Raw genomic sequence first — 9,941 nt, 5'->3', positions numbered from 1 at the left:
GCTCCTGTACCTGCGCCTACACCAAAATGTTTTTCAGCCTTCATTTGCCCGAGCTCCTCCCCCATCCATCATAATTATCTTCCCTGATTGATGAAGCTGCTGCACGAGGAAACAGGACTTCCACCTTCAGGGTAGCTACGGGAGGAACTCATCGAACTTTAGTTTCATCAGGAGTGTGTGTGAGCATTTTAATCATGCTTTATTCTTTAAAACACAACAAAGTTCTCATGGTGTAAACTTAACTGTAGCAGCTCAGAAAGTCATGTCCCCCCTAAAAATATCACCTGACATTGGTGCTTTGGTCTCCATGAATCATAGAAATATTAACCTTTGTGTCGTCCTTCCTTCTTTCCTTCCTCCATCCCCTTCCTTCCTTCCTTCTGTCCTTCCTTCCTCCCTCCCTCCTTCTATTCTTCCTTTCTTCCTTCCTTCCTTTCATTCCTCTCTTCCTTCTTTCCTCACTCCGTCCTCCTTTCCTTCCTTCTTCCTCCCTCCTTTCTTCTTTCCTTCCTTCCTTCCTTCCTTCCTTCCGTCCTCTCTCTTTTCCTTCCTTCTTCCTTCCTCCTTTCCTTCCTTCCTTCCTCCCTCTTTTCCTTCTTCCTTCATCCTTTCGTCCCTCTTTTCCTTCCTTCTTCCTTTCTTCCATCCTTCCTTCCTCCCTTCCTCCCTTCCTTCCTTGACTCGAGGACAACAGGAGGGTTAAAGGAGGTGACAGTACTGAAAGCATCCTGTGTTTAGTGAATGTTTATAGGCTATAATATAGTATAGAGTTGAGTATTTACAGTATACAGTGTAGAGAGTATTATAGATCAAAGATGAAACTGTGAGTCTGTGACTTCAGCACCACGGACAGCGACATGGATTTATCAATACACAGCACAGTCAGGATGCTGATATTTAAGTTATTTCATGGTTGAGGGACATACATTCATAGATTCTTACCCCACACTCTCTCTCTGTGACTAAAGGATGGAGAAGGTAGGTAGTAGATTAGCAAAGAGAGGATGCGTTTTAGTCATTTTGCAATCAAATCACCTGAAGGGTATTAATCTGGTTTAACTGGGGGAGCTGGTAAAGTGTGGAAATCTGTCGAAAAGCCAAAAAAGACAGTTAAAGCTTAAATAATAAGAAGATATTGGAGATATTTGGACATGGATGATATTTAATGAGCATGAGTTTTACTCAAGTAGAACAAGAGGTTAGATTCTCATATGACCCTCCTTTCCTGACGCTGTTGTACCACTAAGATTTTGACTTTTGGTGGATTTTCATTGAGGATCCTGGAGGATTTGAAGGTTTTTAGAGAGTAAGGAACGGGTACAACTCTTCTTCTCACTAGTAGATTTCTGACAAATGATCCACATCAAACTCTTCTCCTCTAATATTCAGGAAAATCTGAGGGAGGGAGGGAGGGAGGGAGGACAGAAGGAAGGAAGAAAGGGGGATGGAGGAAGGAAGGGAGGAAAGAGAGGAAGGAAAGAAAGAGAGAAGGAGGGAGGAAGGACAGATGGAAGGAAGGAAGGAAGGGAAGAAAGAACAATCAAAACAAACGGGGTGAATTTGAGGGAGGACGACAGGAAGGTTAATCTTCTTTTCATACTGTATCAAATCTTCTACATGAAACTAACAAAACGCTTTAATTTGAAAATCTTTTTAAGTGATTTGCACCAAAGTTTAAAGCCTTCTTAGTTTCGGAGAGATTTGCTTTCTCAACATGTTGACGACTGTATCAGTGACACGGAGAAGCAGCTCAGACAGGATTATAAAGCCACTTGGTAACACTTCCTGTCATGTTTCCTCATCTTCGGACAATATAAGATATATGCATTTCACTCACAGGATTTCGTGACTGACGGACCGACGGGTTAATCAACTTGTTTTTAATCTAAAGCTCCACACACACACACACACACACACACACACACACACACACACACACACACACACACACACATACACACACACACACACACATACACACACACACACACACACACACATTATCATAATGAGCTCTCTCGTTTCTCATTTCAAGTCCTCGACGCCGCTGCAGCTGTTTGAGCGCTCACATCAGAGCTGCGCCGCGACTGAGGTCACTTCCTGTCACGGAGAGGTCGAGAGTTCAACCTCAAGCTAAACACAGACATGGACGTCATTGAAGAGGAACTCCTGAAAGGTTTTAGTCAAAATATGCAGCTTGTAGCGACTAATTCAATCTTAGTGAAGTATTTTTATGGCTTAAAACACATCTGGGGAGGATCTTTAATTGCTTTTTATTATTAGAAAGGAAGGAAAAGTGCTGGAAATCACAGACGTCTCCATAAATATTAGAAATTAAACATTTGAAATTGTCCAATGGGATGAAACTTTTATGTTTTAATCTCCTAAGTCTTCCCAAATGTAGTATTTCTTTACAGAGTCAGCCAGTCCTGGGATTTGCATTAGTAGTTATGCATTTAAATAGAGATGAGATACATTGAAAGAGTGTAATTAGTTCCTCTTTGATGCTTTTCAAGTTCAAATCAACCTTCTTTTGAGTTATTTCATCATAAATGTGATGTTATTGGAGCACAGGAAAGGACATAGTGGCATAACTTCAGTCTTCAACATCATCATTTCTCTTAAAAAGTCTTTCCTGTTGGACAAAGAGCATCTAAATCCTTAAATATCAGTTTTAAGCCTGAGATGTAAAATGATGACTTGAACTTTATTGGATCTTTAATCTACAAAATATTAAAGGTTTCAGTGTGTGAAAGTGTCCCATATTTGTGCATCAAGGACTAAACTAAACATCTGTGCTCCTCTTCTTCTTCTTCTTCTTCTTCTCTCACTTCTTTAAACTGTATCAGATATTTCATACAGTGAGAAGTCGCAGCTCGATGAGGTGGAGGTACAGTAATCCTCTCTGACGGCGGCGACGAGAGAGTTTGAAGCTTTGCTGTGTTATGACCTGTCGGGAGCTTAGCACTTCAGCATATGGTGTTGTGGTTGTCAGGAGCTGTTTGTGTGTGTGTGTGTGTGTGTGTGTGTGTGTGTGTGTGTGTGTGTGTGTGTGTGTGTGTGTGTGTGTGTGTGTGTGTGTGTGTGTGTGTGTGTGTGTGTGTGTGTGTGTGTGTGTGTGTGGAGCTGTTAACAACTCATAGACATCTGAAATGTGAGCCGACTACACACTGCTTTTTGGTTTCATCTTTAACAATGTGTTGTATTTTAAAAGCTTGTTATATTATCCATTGTGTCAAATCTTCATGTGGAAAGTAACTAAAGCTGTTAAATAAATGTAGTAAAGTAGAAAGTAGTATGACCACAAATTTAGGTTCAACTTTCCTTCAGGTAGGAAATTCACACAGGTGCAACTAATCATCCTCTTAATTAGGGAAGTTGTATGACACATTTTTCAGTCAGAAATTAAATCCTAAACTTTCTTCATGAGCTTTTCAAACTTTTTTTTTTCTTTCTTTAAATATCTTGACCTACATTACTGTCGCACACGAAGTCAAACTTTGTGAGTCACTGAGACGTAACGAGCGGCGGCTCAGCTCGGCTCACATTCACCTCAGATCTGAAAACGTCGTCTGGGACAAATAAATCAGGTCTGAAGTCGTTCCGTCTACTTATCGAAGGTTCAAAGGAAGTAGGAGCTTTTCTCTACACACACACACACACACACACACACACACACACACACACACACACACACACACACACACACACGATACTTCCTTCCACCAGCTGATTTGACTGTGATCTAATTAAATTAATTAGCTGACTAAAGAGCTTCAAATGGCTGCGATGACCCAGCGTTGGACAGACAGTGATGTGCAGGAAGTCGACAACCTAAAAACAGTGCTGCAGTATGTTTGACATGGCCAGGACTTTATTATTTTCTCTATTTTTAGATTTGAAAGAGACCTGAATCAGCATAAATCACATTACTGGGATGCAATGATTGATTTGAGGCAATAAAACTCATAAATGTGTCTTTTTTTGGGGTTGTTTTTAAAGTGTTAATTTATTTGGATCATGACAAGATTGACACATTTCCACAATTATAGCTTGTGAAGAGGTTTTTTTTGCTTAATTAATTGGGATAGTTTGAAGTATATCCTCCACTTAAAGCCTCCAATATCAGCTGACGTGATAAGGAGCCTGTGATTGAACAGTCAGTGAATCATATTAGAGTTTCAAGTTGATTAAAACTTTTTATCTCTAAGTTGATTCGACTTATCTCACTTAGTTTTATATTTTCACAACTTTTCACAACTAATTATCCAACTTTCAGTTCAGATCACTCACGTTCAGCCTGAAGTAGCTCGAGGGTGTCGCTTCGTTTAAAGCGCTATAAGTTGAATCAACTCAAAAATGTGCAGTATTACAGAGCAGATTTCCATCCAAATGTAGCCTGAATTTGCTTTAGTTTACAGTAAATTAGGGAATATTAGGAGATGCACAAACTACAGTTGCTGTTATACTTTTGTATGCTACACATTTTTGTCCATTGAGGCTGTTCTGGGTCAAATGATCTCCGTATCTATTGACATGTGTTAAATGAATAGTTAATAGTTTTAATAAGATAGTAGTTATGAGGATTTCTTTTTATGATGTAGCAGTGACGACTGATGGCTCTAATGGTTATACAATAAACCCCACAGCTCCATAAAGTTATGCTCATTTTCACTTTACATAAAATAACATTTAACCACCAAAAAGAGATGCAAGATGACTAAAGGAGACACAAATTGACTTAAGAAACCTAAAAACTACCAAAAAAGAGACATTTCAATAATTATTGCTATGTTATATTTTCATGTCTTAGGTAAAATAGGACATGATATTGTGTGATAGGAGCTGTTTAGTGGTCTAAAAGCTAAAAAAATACACTCTCTCTGCTCTCTGAAACATGAATCAAGGTTTAATCACATATTTATTGGTCAGTCAAATCGACTATTGATGCTTTCTAAACAGATCTGTGCTTCAACATTTGGTATAGACACTTTTACGAGGAGATTCTTAGACCGAGTGTGTAGAATATGAACAATATGTGAGGGTTACAGCGAAATCTTGAAGCAGGTTGATTCGAAAATGAAATAGACCAGTTTCTCTTTCATCCAACGGGGAGATTTTGTGAACAAAACAAAAAAAAAGGATTTAAAGGATCAGTACGAGACTAAACAGCTTAGGCTGGATGTTGTTGTTGTTGTTGTTGTTCATTGTGAGTCATCGCAGACCTTTTCTCAGCCCACAGTCTGTCGTCTCCTGGTTCGTTTACCCGTCTGTCCAATTAGCCCAAACTGGATCGAGGAAGTGGATATGTAGGCCATCAGGTAAATGTGTGTGTGTGTGTGTGTGTGTGTGTGTGTGTGTGTGTGTGTGTGTGTGTGTGTGTGTGTGTGTGTGTGTGTGTGTGTGTGTGTGTGTGTGTGTGTGTGTGTGTGCAGGACAGAGCGCTCTGATCCAGGAGCTTCTAATCCGATCGGGGTGGGAGCGGGGGGGATGTTGGGGGGGGTGAGAGTGGAGGCAGTAGAGGGATTATGGGATTATGGAAGGGAAGATGTGACATGAGATGGCCACTCTGCACTGCTGCTGCAGCTGCTGCAGGCCACCGCACGCTGGCATGTTCGAGATCGCCATGGTGACGGAAGGGGCGCCGGTTCAAATCCGATGCAGGCAGTAGTTCAATATGATGCTAAAAAAATGAACTTCAGACAGTTCAGCAGTGTCCGTTAAAGCTTAAATCTGTCAGTTTCTAATTATTGAGATATAATGAAGCATCATCTGCATATTGAGGCATTCTCGGACATTAACGTGTCAGCTGATCTGCTGTGCACCAAAACGTACACTTCTAATTAACTGGAATAAATTTAAAATGTACAAAGTGTCTCCGTTTTTAGTGTACTAAGAAACTAATATACTGTTTTTACTGATTGTATTATATTGGGTGAAAATTTACAGCAAGAAAAGCTGCAGTAAATGTTCTTAAAGCTTAAATATGTCAGTTTCTATTATTGAAATATAATTAAGTGTCGTCTGCACATTGAGGTATTCTAACAGATTAAGAACATTTACTGCAGCATTTCCTGCTTTAAATTTCCACCCAATATAGTTTCTTAGTACAGTAAAAAATGGAGACAGTTGGTACATTTTTTATTAATTCCAATTAAATAGTGTAAGATTTATTGCACAGCAGATCCATGGGCTTCAGGTGGGGCCCAAAAGTTGCCTAGTTCAAGCCCATGCCCACTCAGCACCTACGTTGCCCACATTTAACCCATATGGGGCCCACATGGACATGCTGGCTGCATTTCCAACCTGTAACTCTTCAGTAATTATCAGTTAAAGTCTACAAAGAGAAACATGACCAAAAACATCAGATCAGATTTTGGGCTAAATGTTAAATACAGAAATAAAACAGTCCATCTTTATCTGTTTATGAGACTTAAATACAGAGATAAATTGGCTTCTTTGAGGCTGATCCTCACAAACCATGTCCCCTCATGTTTCTCATGCTTGAAACACAAATCAGATTTGAAGGGAGCCAATCTGAGACTTGTCAAGATGAATGTTGTTTTGTAGTGAGAGTGTGTTGAAGAGGCGAAGACACAAAGAAAGAAAATCATCTTCTCCGAGCTCCAGGCGACAGGCACCAACCTTCACGAATCACCTGAGTGGCTCAATAGCGGCCATAACTCAGCTTAATACCCCGGACAGTGACACTCACAGCGTCTCTGACCCCTTCAGAAAAACACTCTCCTCCTCCAGGTTTATGACAGTTTGTGCGCTGCGACAAGGGGAATGAACAACACGAGCCAAATGGGATTTGGGTTTGGCTGACAGATTGAGGATCTGTCCAGATTAGGCTGTGATCGGCAGCCAGGTGCGTTGCTGCCAGGAGGTAATCCAGCAGAGGGGAACAGCAGCCAAGGCGGGAACCATGATATGGCCAGGCATCGTGTCAACAGCGACGGGGAGCCAGAATCCAACCGGGACCAGGAAGATCTGCTCCACTGTGATGTCACAGTTTCTACTGGTCCAACACTTTGAGTTCATAAAATAAACCAGTGAGGAGGAAGAAGGAAGGAAGGGAGGGAGGGAGGAAGGAAGGAAGGAAAGGAGGGATGGAGGAAAGAAGGAAGGTAGGAGGGAGGTAGGAAAGAAGGAAGGAGGGAGGGAGGGAGAAGGAAGGAAAGAAAGGAGGAAGGAAGGAAGGAAGGAAGGAAGGAAGGAAGGAAGGAAGGAAGGAAGGAAGGAAGGAAGGAAGGAAGGAAGGAAGGAAGGAAGGAAGGAAAGGAGGGAGTAAGGAAGGGAGGAAAGAAGGAAGGAGGGAGGGAGGGAGAAAGGAAAAGAGGAAGGGAGGAAGGAAGGAAAGAAGGACAGGGGAAAGAGAGATGAAGGAAAGAAAGAGAGAAGGAGGGAGGGAGGAAGGACAGACGGAAGGACGGAAGGGAGGAAAGAAGGAACAGTCAAAACAGACGGGGTCAATTTGACCCGGGAGGACGACTCAAAGGTTAACCATAAAATCTAAATGTTTCTGAGTCTGAATTTATCTTCCTAAACATCAACATAATTCGTCTTTATTGGACAAATCAAGAAGAGAAAAAGGCTCCTGTTTTACAACCAATCAGGATTCTACTTTGGCTTGTTGCTGGTAGAAAATATGTGATGGAGCTCTGTGATTGGTCGTCCTCTGCAAATACAACTAAAGCCAGATTTCACCTCATAAAAGAGGCATTAACTATAAACTCACCTTATGAATTATAGTTTCTTTATGCATAAGAGGTTCAATAAAACCCCTTAATTACTTTTTTAGTGCATTAAAAAATGAATCAATTAAAAGAAAAACATAAAAGTAAACATAAATCATTAATGCTGTGGCTTTTTTTAAAATGTAATTAGATAATAATGATAAATTAGAGAATTTCTGGCGACTGTATGGGATAAAATATTCACATAGTGAGATCTTTAGTTAGATTACAGCCCATGGTTTTTATTTGATTATCAGTTGATCAGTTAGTTAATTGGTCCACACAGTTTCTGAAAATTGGTGATGTGATTACTGCTCCCAAAGATCAAAATGACATCCAAATAAACAGTCAAACACATAAATATCTATGTTACTGTCATAAAAAGACTAGAAGAAAGTAGAAAATTCACATCTAAGAACCTAAGTCAGTGATATTTGTCATTTTTCTTTTAAAGAAATGACTCAAAATGATTAACATATCACCAATATAGCTGGTAATTGAGTCTGATTATCATTAAATGTAACTTAATATGATTAATAATGAAAGAATGAGGCTGCTTGGAGAGTCATGATTTGTACATGAAGTGCTGCTGCTCTCTAATGGTGAATCACCAGAATGACAAATAGAGACCAGAGTAAAGTCTGATTTTTTTACTTTTTTGACGTTTTTTTTACTCCCAAAAAGAGTTGAACTGAAGCCAACAGACAACTAAAAACGTCTAAAAACAGAGGTCTGATAATGAGGAAGTGAAAGGTCAGAGGTCACAGTGTGCTGACAGTAAATACAGCACCTTATTTGAGGTTTGAAACACTTAAAAACTAAGTTAAGAAGTGAAAAAAACTAAAAAATATGCAGGAAAAAAGGTGTAAAGAAACCCCCAAAAAGGTGTTTTCCAGTGTGTGTGTGTGTGTGTGTGTGTGTGTGTGTGTGTGTGTGTGTGTGTGTGTGTGTGCATTACACCGGCTGCCAGGTGATGACTCAGCGGACTGGCAAACCTTTTCCATCCCCAGCAGGAGGAGGAGGCTCTGACCGGTTGCCACGGTGACGGCACAGCTCAGGGACCCCCCGCCGGCTCCGAGGACGCCTCAAAAACGTTTGGACGCTCGTCTCCCGGGAGAAGAAATGCTGAAGGAGACACAACAGACGAGGAGGAGGAAGAGGAGGAGGAGAGAGAGACGGAGGGATCATGAAATAGAAAACTACCAACATGTAAAATCTGCAGGGGAGAAACTGTAAAGTGTAAAATTAAAAAGAAAGAAAGAAGAGGAAAAACAAACCCTGAGCTTAAGGTGCTTTTTATTATTATGTTATTATCCAAAATGTAATTGTAAGTACCTCATGTAACAAAAGCATCACCTGACATTCAAATAAAAAAGAAATCTGACATCATATAAACCACAAAACACTAAAAAAATATAAAGTTAAACTCAAGAAATAAGGAAAAAATACATTAAAAACTACAAAACAGCAAAAATGGGCATAATGACAAATATCCTTTTTTCCCCTCCAAGTTTTTTTTTATGCTGTTTTCTGTATGGAAGCTCGATGCTGCAAAAATAAAATAATGAATGTATTAAAAAAGTAGTTCATTATTTTTAAAAAGTAACAATTGTGAAGTAAATTAGTTTTTCAATAACATTTTATTCATAATCATGTTAACGTATTTTCATTGAACAACTTTATTATTTTAATTATTTCTAAATACTTTTAATTATTTTTAAGTAAGTATTTTTATTTATTATAATGTAAAGCACATCACACTGCTTTTGTATGAAAATGTGCCATAAAAAAATCTATTTTAATAATGTTGAGACAACTTAAATTATGATATAATAAATAACAGTTTTGACCTAATGATGCATTAATTATCTCATAATTTTTACTTTTGTCTGTGAAATAAAATCAAGACTTTTTAAGATATACAATTATTAGACAAATAGAAAAAATTGGGAAAAATTCAGAGCATCACAAAAGTTTTTAGGTTTTTTTATTATATTTGTAGTAAATTTAATGGAAAATCTGCAATGTAACCGATGATGATGCTTTTTTTTCTGACTCCAGCTTACAGTTCCTCTCGCTGTGTCCGCACAACGTTTCAGTGTTCGAGGCGAACAATGAAGCAGCCTGTCGTCGTCCGCGTGAGGAGAGTATCTATCATCAGACAAAGACGCAGTTCATCATGTAATAAACGCTTCTGTTGTC

Source organism: Scomber scombrus, chromosome 24 (assembly GCF_963691925.1).
Source record: "Scomber scombrus chromosome 24, fScoSco1.1, whole genome shotgun sequence".
In the NCBI taxonomy this organism is placed as follows: Eukaryota; Metazoa; Chordata; class Actinopteri; order Scombriformes; family Scombridae; genus Scomber; species Scomber scombrus.
Note: the sequence above shows the minus strand (reverse complement) of the source record.